Here is a 16,048-nt window from a genome sequence, read left to right as displayed (position 1 = left end):
GCACCGAGGATTTTTAGGGCAGAGAAACTATTAGGTACAAAACTACAATTCTGGATACATGTCATTATACATTTGTCCAAACCCATAGAGAATGTACACCAAGAGTGAAGCCTAATGTAAACTGTGGACGTTGAGTGATGATAATGTGCAATGTAGGTTCATTGATTAGAACAAATGTACCACTATGGTGCAGAATGTTGATAGTGGGGGAAGTTGTGAGTATGTGGGGGCAGTGGGTATATGGGAACTCTCTACTTTCCACTCAATTTTGCTGTGATTCTAAAATTTTCAAAAAAAATAAATTGCATTAAAAAAATAAATGAGACCGTTCTTTGCCACTGCATAGTAATAGCATCATCACAAATCACGTGACCATATATGTGGGGATCAGCTTTTGGATTCTCAATTCTCTTCTCTTAGTTTATTTTATATCATTGCATCAGTAGCGTACTGCTTTAATTACTATAGAATTATAACAGTTTCTCGCTGGCTGTTATGCAGCTTCCTGCTATTACACAGGAGAGTTGCTGGAGGTAATTTGGAGATACTCTCTGTCAGATTATCAATCACATCTATTCTCATTTGCTGAGAAGTTTTCGTTTAGTTGTTTTTGCTCTGTTTTTTTTTTTCCTTTAATGAATGGTTGTTGAATTTTACTAAATGCCTTTCTACATATATTGAGATGTTTAAGTAATTTTTCATCTTTTTTCTGTTAATGTTGGGAATTATGTTGACTGATCTTAGAAACTGAATCCTCCCTTGTATTGCTCAATTAAACCACACTTTATTGGTATTTCCATTCTTCTACATCCCTTTTAAGTTTCATTTTCTGTTATATCTCTAACTTCTTGAGTTAAGTGCTTAAATCATTAAGTTTCCGTATTTCACTGAATTCAACTTTCTAATATTTTGCTTAGGATTTTTGCATTAAAATTCATGAGAGAGGTTGCTCTAATTTAGCCTTTCTGGTTACATCCTGGCCAGGCTTGGCACTGGTTTTTTCTTTGATAAGTATCTCTAGAAATTGCATCTATTTTATTATTCTTTTAAAGAGCCATAGCTTGACTTTTAGATTTACTTTATTGTACTTTTTTCAATAATTTATACTCTTAGCTTTATTATTTTTTCCTTTTACATTCTATTAGGTGTAATTTCTTGTTTTTTCCCTAGCTTCTTGAGTTCGAAACCTATAAAATTGTATTTTTCTTCTCATTTATACATTTAAAGCTCCTTATGAGCAACATGTTAGCTGCATTCCATAAATTTGACATATCTTGACTTCATTGAGATTCAAGTATTTTGTAATTTTCATTGTGACATTTCTCTTTGGCTGTGGATAATTTATAAGTACATTGCTTAATTTCTTGGTAGTTGGAATATTCTAGTTAGCTTATTAATTTTTAACTTAATTCTCCTCTGGTGAGAGAACATAATATAAAAGATATCAATCTTTTAAAATTTGTTGAGGTTTTCTTCATGTGGCACCATATGGACAATTTTGGTAAATGGTCCTTGAGCTTTTGCAAACAGTGTGAGTTCCAAAGATACTGGAGACAATATATTATATACTGCAACTTACCAATGTATCTGTTAGATCTTCTAATCTTCTAGAGCATAGAAGATTGATAACTTAGTTTTTGTGTGCTTATTGTAACCAGGTATTTAGTAAAGTTTGCTAATGTCTTCTAATTTGATTATGAATTCGTCAATTTTTTCCTTTTAATTCTGATTTTTGTTTGATGTATATTTTGAAATCACAGTATTGAATGCAAACATATTGATATATTATCTTTTCCCAGTGATTCATTTATCATCATGCAAAATTCTTCATCTCCGGCCATTCCTCCTGACCTGAAGCTCGCTTTTTCAGACGTTAGTAAAGCTGTCCCTGTTTGTTTTCTTTGCTCAATGTTACTAGCATATCTTCTTCTTTATTTTCAATATTTTTGTGTCCCTATCTTTGAGATGTGTCTCTTCTAAGCAGTAATAGGCAGCACAGAAGGCTTTTTGTTTTCTTGTGTGTTGTGTTTTTCTCTCCCATCCAGCCCCACATAACTACCAAAAGCTCCCTTGGGCTGTCTCTGTCTCTCAATAGCAGTCTGCTTCCTGGGTCTAGCCTAGAATTCCAGCCTCTAGGCAGGGCACAGGATTAATAAATGTATCCAGGGAGCAGAAGAGATTCAGCTCAACAATGAAAGACTCTCTAGAATTTTATTTTCTGTAGCTAACAGTTGGTTTTGCAGATCTCTATCTGTAGGAACATATATATATGTGTTTGTATATGTGTTTTTATACATATATGGATACATATATTTGTATGCGTATATATTTTTACATGTGGTTTTTTGATATTTACGTGGCTTTTTAGGTTGTTCTCAGCAGAAGTATTATCCTCTGTGAACTACTTCATCCTACCTGAATACAGAGGTCAGCATGATTTTTTAAGATATTTCCAATTATTATATATAGTGATGTCAATAAAGAATTTTAATGTTAGGGTTCTTGTATTAGTCTATCAAAAGAAATTTTCATGGGAAAGACTTATAGCCAATGGTAAATTAATGACTGCTGGTTGCTTGACTTCAGAGAAAGTAGGCAATAATTGAATCATAAGTGGTCTATTTCTATGAGTGCATCACATTTGTTATCTTTTTCAAAAAATATAACCATTGTTCTTGATATATTAATAAGAAACTTTTACATGTTTCTTTCAGTTGTTAATACAATATTTTGATTTTGAAAAACCCTTGCAAAAACAAACAAAAAGTATTTGGCATGGTTCTCTGTATTCTGTGAAATTAAAGGTCTAAAATAAATAAAAACTATTTGATATCTTTTTCAATAATATCAGGTGATGTTTTATTTCATAACTAAGTAATGTTAAGTGTTATCACTCTTCAGAAAGGTAGAGTGACCATATACTACCAGTGGAAAGGTCAAGGATCACCTTATAGATTCAGAAAATGCCCAGATTTCTTTCATAAGAATTCTTAATTTAATTAAAAGTTTCAGGCAGGTTCGATTGTTAAAGAAAACTCACAAGCCCCAAAATGACAATGCTTATGAATCTTTGGTTTAGTTCAGGGGAAGGATACAATATAGTAAGCATTAAAGCAAGGAAATGCATTCCAGCCAAAGGCTGCCTCATGGCAATATTCGAAAAGGTTGGATGGGGTTCTAGTTTACTTTCCTTTGTAGGATCATAGCAGATGTTCTTTCTTTCTATGATCAGGAATTACCTAAGTCTGCACAGAACGCCTCGTACCAGAAAACACAATCTTCCTGTTGGCTGGGGCTTCTTACATTCTTCTAGCCCCATAAGCACAATATTGCTACATCAGCTGTCCCAAGGGAAGACGCTCCCCTCCCCCGGGCTGTCACCAAAACAAAATGCAAACCATCAATTTCACTGCTATCAACAACACCTACGGGCTGAAATATCCTCCCATCCAAATGAGACTAAAAAATATTTGGTCTATTCAAAGTTTGTCAATTTTTAGTTAAATTTAGGTCTTTTGTAATACACACAGGAGGGCTTTATTTATTTGAAAATTTGCAATTATATTGTCAAACTCGTTTTTTCTTTCAATGTATTTTTTTCAGATGTTTACTTTCACATTTTTAGTTTTTAAACAAATGCCAGTAAAAGTTACTATTTTGTCAATTGAGAACATAACAAATGTGTTCTAAAACTTATGGTCCTTTAATGTGCACAGATAGAACTAATAAAATTAATAAAGATTAATATTTTTTCCTAAACACAGAGACTTGCTTGTCTTTTCCTTCTTGTTGTATTTAACAGCTAATGATTATCGTGTATATTTAATATATAGCAGCTGTTTCATATCACTTATTTACAATAACATTATATATACTTTTACATAATATCATTTAAATAATTATGACATTTGTTGTCTAATTCAAATAATTTTCAAAAATTAGATAAACTTGAAACTTAAAGAGTAATTTAAGAGTATACATCTAGCACAATAATGCATGCAATTGCTTACCAATTTTCTTAAGTAATTAGTGTCACAGTGTATTTCTGATAATATGGAGAAATTCATTTATAAAAAGCTATTTAAAGAGCTTTTTAATAAAAAATGCTATATATATAAATATATATAACATATAAGCAATGGATATTTATGGGAAGTATATTTATCAGAATGGATGTTCCTTTTTTTACTGGAGTAGTTTTGGTTAGTAGAAATATAAGATCATTCATTGCATCAATAAATAATAATAAATTAGAAGTATCAAATGTCTGCCAATAGAGAAATGATAAAATTATATTGCATGCACTATAAGGTTTGCTCCATAACGTTAAAAAAAATCTGTAGTATTGATATGGAGTGAGCAAACATGTATTGTTAAAAAAAAAATTCAAGTTGCTGAAATACATATGTATATTTATGATAAAATGTGAAAGATACGATGTGTTATTTTTTTAACCAGTGACTGCTGGTGGAAACAGAATGGGATAAGAGACAGGTTTAGGTGGATTTTTTGTTTTTCTCTCTACATATTTGTATTGTTTAAATCATTTTTTCTTATTTTTAGCATTTAACAATATGTTACCTGTGTATATAAATCATTAAAAAGTCAAGGAGAACAAATGGAGCATAGAGAGCAGTATACACAAATGCAGAGAAATGCAAAACCATAACGTCTATTCCAGGAAGTATGAAAGTCCTGGTATAATGTATAGAGAAATGCATAGAGAATACATTTCAAAGTGGAGACCTGCCAGGAGAAGGGGCCCCGGTGGGAATCAAGTCTCAGAGAGTTTTGCTGAGTTGCTTAGACTCTATTTTGTAGGTGATGGAGAGCAATTTGGGGGTCTTAGGTGAAGGGGAGGGAATGACACAAACATGTTTACGCTTTCAAAATGAGTAAACCAGATAATAGGAGCTGATAGAGGAGATGATGAAATGGGGGTCGGGATGGATAGGGGGTTAAAAATAGAGACAAGAAAGTTACTGAAAGAGTCCAGGCGAGAAATGATTAGGAACTGAATATGGCAATAAGAGTAGGTAGCGGAGATGAACACAGTGTTGAGTTTTTGATGACTGTGTGTAACCAAAGTTCATACGTTGAGCAAGTTGTTGGATACATGTCTGAAGTGCAAAGTGAAGTCCAGGGCTAGAAACAAAGATCTAAACATTTCCCAGTCCATATGTGGTAATTAAAATCATTTGTAGAGTAAAGGAAGTCCCCCTGGGTGAGTAACAGAGAAAAAAGAGACAGTGAAACCAGGGCGGGACCCTTGGAAGTACTAATTAATTGTGCTCAGCTAAGAAAATGATGCCTCATGAAATGAACAGTGAGAAAGCAAAGAGGAAGGACACCAGGGAATGGAACTCTCACAACAACTAAGAATGACTCAATTTGTATACATTACAACATTCCAGGAATAATTTCAAAATTAATAAGCCTTTAAAAAATTCTGCTGGATAGTTAGAATATTAGTCCCATTATATGTCATGATTTTACATTTTTTGTGACTATGATCTAAATGGAAGGATTTAATTACTAATTAAAATCTTGCCATTCACCTCAGTAACCTACCAGAAACCTACATTTTAACAAAATCAATGCATAAAGGGAACATCGATTGCTAGATGACTATACACACCCCATTTGAACAAGTTCGTGTGCTATGACTGCCTCCTAAATACGCTAGGATAAGTAAGCACTTGGCTTCTCCACCTAGTTTACCCGAAACGTAAAATCTCCCACAGGATGATGTTTCGAATTAACGAGATCAACTAATGAAATTTAATTAGGTCAACCTACGTGACATAATTAGCACAATTAATTTCAATTTTGAAGTGCCCCAGAGGGAGGCAGTATTAGTGTATTTTCGAAGAGAACCTCAGTGAGGAGAGGAAGAAATAAAGTCACTAAGTTTGAATCTTAGGAAAGTGACCCAGTAATTTGCCATGACATTTTATATATAAGGACTTTTATTAAAATTTATAAATACCTACCCAAAATTATTCAAAGAAACTTTCCCCCCAAGTTCTGCTTTTTCTACTTATTTCCTAATCAGGAACCATCTGAGAATTTTACTTTGTTAAAGGTACTGTTATAACCAATAAACATGTAACTGGGAATATATTTGTTGGAGCAAAGTTCTTTAGTTCACAATATTTGAGTTAAGTTTGCAAAAGCATCCAACTTACTTTGACTAACTAGCTCAAACAAGGAACTATACTGTATGAAGACATTCAGTGTTGTGCAGCTGTGCGGAAGAGTCATGCATTAAAATCCTTGACATTAAGATGCATCTTATAATTATAACTGGCAGACATTTTTCTTTTCTTCTGGTATTCAACACTGGTGGTTCTGGAAATTGATAGATTAGATAAAATATGACAGCTAGCAAGGCATTCCCCACTCTGAGTTTATATTCCAAGGGTATAAACTAATTATTCTATCATGTTCTATGGTAATTTTTTATTTAAAAAAATTACACAAAAATACAATAAAATTAATAAGTATAAATCATTAAATAATTTAAAATATAGCCCATATAATGATGCTCCAAGTCAAGAAATAATTGTTACCCCAAAATCTTTTCGTGAGCCCCCTCCCTTTCTTCTAGAGGTAACAATTGTCTTGACATCTATGAAACTCTCTTCATTATTTTTTTCTTTTTTAATTTCATCACATGTATGTTCTCTAGAAAATGCAGCTTCATTTCACCTGTTTTTGAACTATTAAAAAGTGAAATGTTACTAAATGTGGTGACTTGCTTCTTCTGTTCAATATTGTGTTTGTGAGATTAAATCTTCTCTCTGAGAGTACAGTATAATAATTTTTTAAGAATAAGTTGTCACCCTGGTATCCTATCCTCCCGAAATGCTCTAGTGTGTATTTCTAAAAGGACACTCTCCTAAACAACCACACTACATTCATCAAAGTCAGAAACGTAACGTTGATACATTACTAACACCTAATCCTCAGAGGCTATTAAAGTTTTGCCAATTGTCTGAAAATGTTTTTTATAGCAAAAGAATCCAGTTTAGAATTATATGTTACATTTAGTTGTCAAGGCTTTAGTCTTTTTCAGTTTAGAAGGCTTGTCGGATGATTCCTCACAGCTGGATGCAGGTGACACACCTTTGTCAGAAATCATAGAAGTGATGCTCTGTTCTCATTGCATCTGTCAGGTGGAGCACAATTGTGATTTGTCCCATTTCTGACTATATTTACTTTGGTCACTTGAATAAGTTGATGTCTGAAAGTTTCTCCACTTTAAAATTATCTTTCTCTTTCCTCTATTAAAATTAATAAGTATTTTGTGGGGAAGTACTTTCAAACTATGTACTTATACTCTTCTGTATGAAACTTTCAACATATTCATTAACATGTTTATATCAGCATGGACTCATGGATCCTTATTTTATTTAATAGGTTATAATTCATTACTATTATTATTTATTTTGATGCTCAAATTGCCCTAATTTCCTAGTGGGTCCTTGTTCAAGCTGACTTCTGCATCTTTTTCTCATGTTCCCAAGTTTCTTTGAGATCTTCCCTGCCTTCTGGCACAAAGTATTTTAGCCTTCTCGTGTAACTTCTCTGCCCCAGACCTAGAATCCACCACTTCTCCATGAAGCCAATATCTAAGTGCCAAACGTGGCACTTCATGGTAGACAGCACTAGGGAACATATATGTTTATCCTACAAGCACAAATTCATATGCAGGTAGCTAATTAGCTACGTAGATACAGAAGCCCTACAAGGTTCATTCTAGTTTTGTTCCTTTCTATATGTGTAACTTCCTTTTACATAGCAAGAAACTGGCTCCTATATTCTTAATTACGTGTTATTTGATCATTCCCCTCTTCTCTCTCACCTCCCTTTGCTCTAGCCTCCTACACTGAACCATATTTATAGGGCTGCCCTCCTAAACCTGCTCAGGCTCTGATGCCCCACACCAGACTCTCTCTTTCTGCCTAGATAGTAATTTCTCATATACCCCACAGGTCTCCTCTGTTAATATCTCACATTAGTATTGTACATTTGTCACAATTAATGCATCAACAATGATACATTACTATTAGTTAAAGTGCGTGCTTCTTTCAGATTTCCTTAGTTTTTAATCTAGTGTTCCTTTTCTGTCCCAGATCCAGTCCCAGACACTACATTGCATTCACAGCTGTGTTTCCTTAGCTTAAAGGTGGCTGGGAGAGTTTTTCAGACTTCCCTTGTTTTCGATGACCTAGACAGTTTTGAGGAGTGATTGTTTTATCACAGGTCAGGCATTTTGTAAATTACCCCCCAGTTGTGATTTTTCTGGTGCTTTGCTCATGATTACACTGGGGTTATGCATTTTGGGGAGGAAGACCACGGAGATAAACTGCCATTTTCATGGTGTCATATTAAGGGCACATACTACCAACCTGACTTTCTAATACTGACATTGACCTTGATCACCTGTCTAAGGGTGTGGTTGCCAGATTCCTCCACCGTAAAGTTACTCTTTCCTTCCTTGCCACATTGTACTTTTTGGAAGAAATTCACTACACACAGTCCAAATTAAAGAGTGGGGAGTTATACTCCACTTCCCTGAGTGGCAATAATCTACATAAATTATTTGGATTTCTTCTGCACAGAGATTTGTCTATTTTTCCTAGTTTATTCTTTCAGTAATTTATTTATATCAGTAAGGACTTGTATATATTTGTTTTATTTTTTGGATTACAACCTGATGCAGGTTAGGTGAGCTGAGGAGTCGAAAGAAAGATTTCTTGGACTCTCAAGGTCTGGTAGTAGTGCTGCTTTATTCAGAGAACAGCAGGGGGACAGGACCCATGGGCAGAGAAGAGCTGCAAACACGGGTTGAAGGTAGGGTTAAATTTATAAGGCATAGATATATGAGTTATCTCTTTACAAGACAAAGGAAAGATTATGTAAAAAAGTTGCTAAAATGGTATCAGTGTAGGTGGGGTCTGGTTATTGGGTGGTCCTATAATTTTAGATAAGAATCAGATCGGATCAGGTCAGGACATACCGTGCTTCCTGGAGGGTGATACAGATCAATATGTAGGCCAGGATGTGTTGAGCTTTTCTCCTGGGGAAGACTTGATCCTCATCAAATCCAATACTAATTTATTTATATTTTGCTCAAATTGTCTTAGTCTTGGTTGTTGGGAGCTCTTTCTAGTGGCTCCTTTGTCTCTTGGACTCTATCACCCCCATCATTCATTGTAAGTTCTCTTTTCTTTCTTTCTTTTTGGAACGCTTCATTACTTTCTGGCATTACAACATCCTCCGGGATCATCTATACTTCCTTCCCCAGTCCTAGAATCAGCTTTTTCTCTAAAGACCTTTGGTTTCTTTTATTTGAGAATAGTATTAGAAACCAAGATTTGAGTGCTAGGTGTGCTCATTACTACTGGTGTGCCATTGCTTCTAGGCCCTCTCAGTTGACAGAGCATGGAAATATAGGTATGTACACTAACTTGTGTATATATGGATATCTATAAATATTTCTGTACATAACCATCTATTTTTGTATTAAGCTAATTGTGAGTTGACATGACCTCTGCAACTATAATCCATGACCACATGGATTATTCTCACCTCCTCCCCTCACTTATCTGTAACCTCCTACTACAAAAGTGAGAGATCCTGCTCCCACCATCCGCTATCCATTGACTTAATTGTTCAATCCCAGTATACGTGTAGAGCAGTATCAGAATTCTTAACCCACAGAATACAGTAACGGTGTACAGTTTCTTTCCCTGTAGCTTTAAATATTCGACTCAATTTCAAAGTTACTTAAGCCAGCATCCTTTCCTCCTTCCTTTCAGTGAGGTGGTTTCACAAATTTATTATACAGTTCAACTGTTTTATCGCATTCTGTATGCCATCCTGGGATCCACTGACGTCCAAAATGATTCCTTTAATCTGCATATATTAAAGTTCGCTCTTTTGTGATAAAATTCTATGGGTTTTGACAAGTACAAGGTGTCATGTTTCTGCGAGTATAGTATCATACAGAACATTTGCACCACCCTAAATGGTCCCCAGTGTCTTCAGGTATTCAGCCTTCCTATCGTCCCCTGAGGCCCTGGCAACCACCCATCTTTTTATCATCTCTATCCTTTTTGCTGTTCTCAGTATGTCATTTAATTGGAATTCTACAGTATTTAGCCCTTTCAAACTGGCTTCTTTCACATAACGGTATGAATTTAAGGTCTCTCTCTGTCTTTTTGTGTCATAGTTCATTTCTTTTTATTGCTGAATAATATTCCATAATACGGATGTGCCAGAGTTTGTTTATCCATTCACTTACTGCAGGATATTTAGCTGCTTCCAATCTTTGATTCTTATCAATAAAGCTGCTATAAACTTTTGCATGCAGCTGTTGTGTGGACATAAGTTTTCAAACCTGTTGGATAACCATCTAAGAGAGCAATTGTTGGATCATATGGTAAGACTGTGTTTAGCCTTGTAAGAAACTGCCTGTTTTCCAAAGTGGCTTTACCAATTTGCATTTTCACTAGCAATGAAGAAGACTTCCTGCTGCTCTGCATCCTCCTCACAATTGGTACTGCCAGTTTATTTTCATTTTTGTCATTCTAATGGTATGTAGTGGTATCTCCTTTTTGTTTTAATTTGCAATTCCTTAATGGCAAATGACGTTGAACATCTTTTCATATACTTATTTGCCATTTGTGTATCTTGCTATTGAGGTGTCACCCACTTTTCATTCTTTTCTCTTGTTGAGTTTTTCCAGTTTTTTGTATATTTTGGATACAAGTTCTTTATCATATGCGTGCTCAAAATATTTTCTCCAAGGCTCTGTTTTGTCATTTGATTCTCTCAACAGTGTCTTTCAGAAAGCAGAGGTTTTTAATTTTAATAAAGTCCAAGCTTTCAACATTTTCTTTCATGGACAATGTCCAGATCTAAAGACTCATCATCAAACTGAAGGTCACATGGATTTTCTTGAATGTTTCCTTTAGAAGTTTGAGTGTTTCATTTTATATTTAAATCTATGATTTCTTTAGAGTTATTTGTAATTGTGAGGTCTGTGTCTAGGTTTTTTTTTTTTTTGCATGTGGACTAGAGAGATGACTTCCAAGTTCTTTACATATTGGAGATAATATGTAAAATGTGTCCTAGAGATACATTTTTAAGTAGAAAAGAAAGAGGAGGAAATAGTGCGTTCTGTATACATGATTGATGAGGTAGATAAAATTATATATATATACACACACACATATATGAGGCTTTAAATACTAATATATTCCTTGCTGAAAAAAATTTAAAAACATAAAATTGGGTAAATTATTTTCATTTTACAAATACTACCTATTTTCTTTCTGTGTGAATATTTCTCACTTTACCTTTTTTCCTTTCTCAATGTCATCCTTTTTCCTGATAACTAACCATTTCAGTTTGGGATATTGTTGTGATGTTTTTCATAACAACTGAGTTCCTGAAGACGTCTCTGGTTTGGACCTCTCCTTTTATATCTTGTGTATGGTAACTTGGCAGCAAGAACAGAATCATAGAAATTGTTGCTTTTATATGTAATCACCTTGAACCACAGTGCAATGATAAGTTTGCTAGATAGTTCTAAATGGATTATGTGCTCTCTCCGTAAATGAAATAACAGTGAGGTTAGCCTATTTAAGTGTACAAGAATATGATGGAATGTGTCCATATATCTTACTAACTTTGGAATGATTTTTAGAATCTTCTAGAACAAGTTGGAATGTTATTGAGATATCGTGATTAATTCATAAGCATCAAATTTGTTTAAATTTATGTTTAAATTAGTAAAGAAACGCTGTTTTTTTATTTATAATATTGAAAGTAATTATTTCAATGGACTCTAAAATTGACCAGGAAATCTAAATTTTACTTTTTAGTGAGGCTGAATATACATCATAGCAACATGCAGCCACAGGGTGACAACCAACAGACGAGGATGGGGTGGGTACGCTGACCAGCAAACAAACCCCTAGTGGAGGAGGTGAGAGCGCTGAATCTTAACCACCAGAGCACCGCGGCTGGGTCTGAAGCTATTATTTATAGCATAAACTTATTTTATTGTGGTAGGAATAAAGAACATCTAGTTACAGGCTTCTCTGCTAATAGACCCTTTCTATTTGAAAGTCTAAAGTCAGACTGTGACTAATCCCAATTTCTTTCATCTTTATGGATTTTGTTTTCAAATCCCAAATACTAGATTTAAGGGAAAAAAGAACTGAAAGACACAATTCAATTCAGCAAACATGTATTGAGTGAGGACTTTTTGACAGGGACAAGAGCAAACTCTAAGGCTACAGAGTTAAATGTGGCAGGGTCTGACGCTATAACCCGATAAGTGATATATTGGCAATTTGAACAAAGTGTTTTGAAAGCACAGAAAAGAGAGCAATCATTCTTTCAAATTCATCGGGAATTTTCATTTTGAGCTGCATCTTAAAGGGTGAGTAGGGTTTGGTCATGCAAAGAGAATAGAGTTATAGAATTTTATCTGAACATCTCTCATACTCATTTTTTTATCCCCCTCTACTCCCTTAGTCCAGGTGGTTATCATCTATCATTTAGAATACTGCTGTAATATTATAAATATAAAGCAGTCCTCTGGTTTTGTACATCTCCAATTCAGTATCAGTCTTGCTGCAAGAGTTTACAATATGCATTTACCAGAGAGGGGTAATTGTTGTAACAGGCCACATCTCTTTTTGTTTGTTTGTTTGTTTCATATATGATTACTTCTCCAGGTATGTTGTTAAGTCCATTGAAAACATGACAGTGTTTGCCTTTTACCTCATTTATTCTTCTTAGTACAGCATTAGGTGTTCAAGACTTGATTGATTATTAATTTCAAACAGATAATATACTGTCTTTTCAAAGGCCTTCAGGAAGTATCCTATCCCAAACTTAAATGCCCCCAAGAAGCTCAGCTCCCCTTTTTTACTTTCAGAAGAGGTGAAACCGGCAGAGAGTTAGCCATTGGTGATTAAGCAGCTAGGAACTAAAGGTTTTTTTTCCTTTTTGCAATTACTGATTACAGCTTTTAGCTGTTTAACCCACCCACTGTTAACTGTGCTGCTTAGGCAATATGCTACGGAACTCCCACTAGGCTCCTATAGATAACATCTCCCTGGAGCCTCGGTCACCATGGTAATGAGTGGGTGAGCTGCTTTTCAGGAACTAGAACCCCTCGTCCACTTCAGGCCTGTTGAGACCCCAGCTCATTAACTGGGCCCACACAGATGTCCGATAAGCAACCTTTTGATGTCAAGAGGCTAAAAACTCCACCCTCAGATCATGCTAATGCTGCCATTTTGTGAACATGGGTCCTGTTAAGAGGGATGAAGTCTGACTACGCTTGTGCAGACCATCAATTACCTCACCTCTCCTCACCTCCAATCACCTTCTCTCCACATTTACGACCACCTTGCCCTCCATCCCATAATTATCCTTGAGTCCTTATTTTCAGGGAAGCAGATTTGAGGCTCATGCTCTTTCTTTCTCACATGGCTGCCTTGTGATTAAACTCTCTCTCTGCTGCAAGCTTGGCATCTCGGTGTTTGGCTTTCCGGGCAGTGGGCAAAAACAAACCTGGTGTGGTAACAGAGGTTCTAAGAAAGATGGTTGTCATTCTTTGAATATTGCACCTATACAAACCTAAAGACCATTATTCAAATACAACATTCCTCTTCCTTACTTTGTTTTCCCAGCAAAAGAATCAGTCTCTCATAATTAGTTTAGACCAGATTCAGGTTTTGGTACTTGAAGTTTCCAGTATAATTAATTTCTTGAGTTGTACAAAGAGTCTTGGATCAGGAAGGAGCACAGGGTTCTAATGATGTCCTATTGCTTACTGATGGCTTTGGGCAAGTCACTGAGCCCTTGTATAACAGGATACATGTCTATGGGACCATCAATCAGGACTAAATTTCTAATAAGGGTGGAACAAAAGGATAAGATAGGAAATTACTCTTTTTATTTTTTCCTGCTTTGTACAAAACTGGACTCTGAAACAAGGCATAGACATGGGTGGAGAATTTCTTCTTTTCATTTCACATTATAAGGTTTGTTCTAAACTATTTCCAGTTGTAGAACAACTATTTATGATTTGCACTTGAGCTTCAAGTCAACTATTTTTAGTAAACATTCTTCTTAGACTCTTAAAAAGGATTGAAACCTATTTTATATTTTCAGTTATTTCCATCTCAAGTTTGTTAAGATTCATTCAAAGGTATCTTAATGGGTATTTGGAAAAAGGAGGATAAAGCAAAATTTGTTTTGGTACTGTCTTAAAGCAACATTATATGTATTTGAAAATTCCTGAATAATTTTTATGGTATTCTTATGAACTTCTTTCATTAATTGTATTTATTGGCATAAAATTCTTAAGATAATTTGGCAAATTTAAGGAAGAAGGAAAGAAAATAAGGGAAAAAATAGGGGAAAAGATTTGAAAAATAAAGTGAGAAAGGTAAAAATAGTAATAGAGTAACTAGCATTTCTGCCTGCAACTTTTTCCAGGGGGCTTGTTATCTATGTGGGTCTAATAATCAAAATGTTACTGTGAAAAAAGGTAAACACAGACATGTTTACTCCAGATATTAACCATTCTATGTGGTTAATCCAAGTCCACCTTGGTTGCTACTGATGGCTCCTTTATCGAATGTATAGGTTTCTAAAATAATGTAACCCCAAATATTTTCTAATTCATGATTGATCCCATACAAATGACTCTCCCTTGGCTCTACATGGCCTCAGTGTAGTTGATATTTCCTTATGTTACTGTCCAAAATACGTAGAGGACTAGCATCCCTAACATAGATTCCCTTATCAATATATTATTATTATATCCAAAGGGAATAAGGTTAAACCATTCAGTATCTTGATCACTCTTCCAGGAAGCAGAAGATACAAAAGTGTAAGCACTGGTGAAAAAGCACATGTAATAGTCAAGTAATTTGCTTCTTTGAAAATATCTGATTCATTTTAATGAAGGTTTTTATTTGGAGGAGTGTGACGCTGCACAGGATTTATAGATGCCAATTAAAGACAGATAAATTAGTACTAATGTTTGAAATTCTCATTTAAGAATCATCTATGAACTGGCCCTTTCTCAGGTAAGATCACCGCAACTGTCAAAGGAAGGCAACAAAGTTTTAGAATCCATGATTATTTATAAGCACTTACAGCTCTTTCCTAAATCAAGTCAGTTTCCATGGAAACCAGAATAATCTGTTGAAGTCTGACCTTTCCTTTGCAGAGTTTAGTTTTGACAGCTATGTGAGCACTGTTTTAGAAAGTGCTCTAAAGAGCACTTTAGAAAGGGCACACAACCCAGGGAACCATACAAAAGAAATACAAAGTAGAAAGTAATTGAAAATGCTAAGCTTTAAAAATGCAGTTAAAGTTATGTTTTTTCTTTCTTTCTTTTTTTTTTTTGGCGAGGAAGATTAGCCCTGAGCTAACATCCATTGCCAATCTTCCTCTTTTTGCCTGATGAAGATTGTCCTTGAGTTAACATTTGTGCCAATCTTCCTCTGTTTTGTATGTGGGACATCACCACAGTATGGCCCCATGAGTGGTGCACAGGTCCAAGCTGGGGATTCGAACCCACGAACCCTGGGTCACCAAAGTGGAGCACACAAACTTAACCACTATGCCACCAGGTTGGCCCCTAAGGGTATATATTTTTTTAGTGGGAATTTTCATTTCTTCAAGAGCCTATGAGTTTTATTTCAAGCCAGTGTTACCTTCTAATGTCCAAATTAAGAGCTGGAGCAAGAGGGGGAATTACTTTTATTATCATTATTTCAGGTAAATTTTGTTACAAAGTAAATATTAGAAGGAAAACAAACACTTGTACAAGGAAATATTTCTCAGCATAAAGTGGATACTCAATAATAACTTAAATGTTTAAGCAAATATAGACAGTGTACTTCACACAGAGTCTATTATCATAATAATCTAATATTTACAACTCTGGAAAGCACACATCATGATCCTATTGTTCAGCTGCAAAAGGATCAAGTGTGTTAAA

The sequence above is a fragment of the Equus quagga genome, chromosome 4 (genome assembly GCF_021613505.1).
Source record: "Equus quagga isolate Etosha38 chromosome 4, UCLA_HA_Equagga_1.0, whole genome shotgun sequence".
Classification (NCBI taxonomy): Eukaryota; Metazoa; Chordata; class Mammalia; order Perissodactyla; family Equidae; genus Equus; species Equus quagga.
This window is presented reverse-complemented; position numbering follows the sequence as displayed.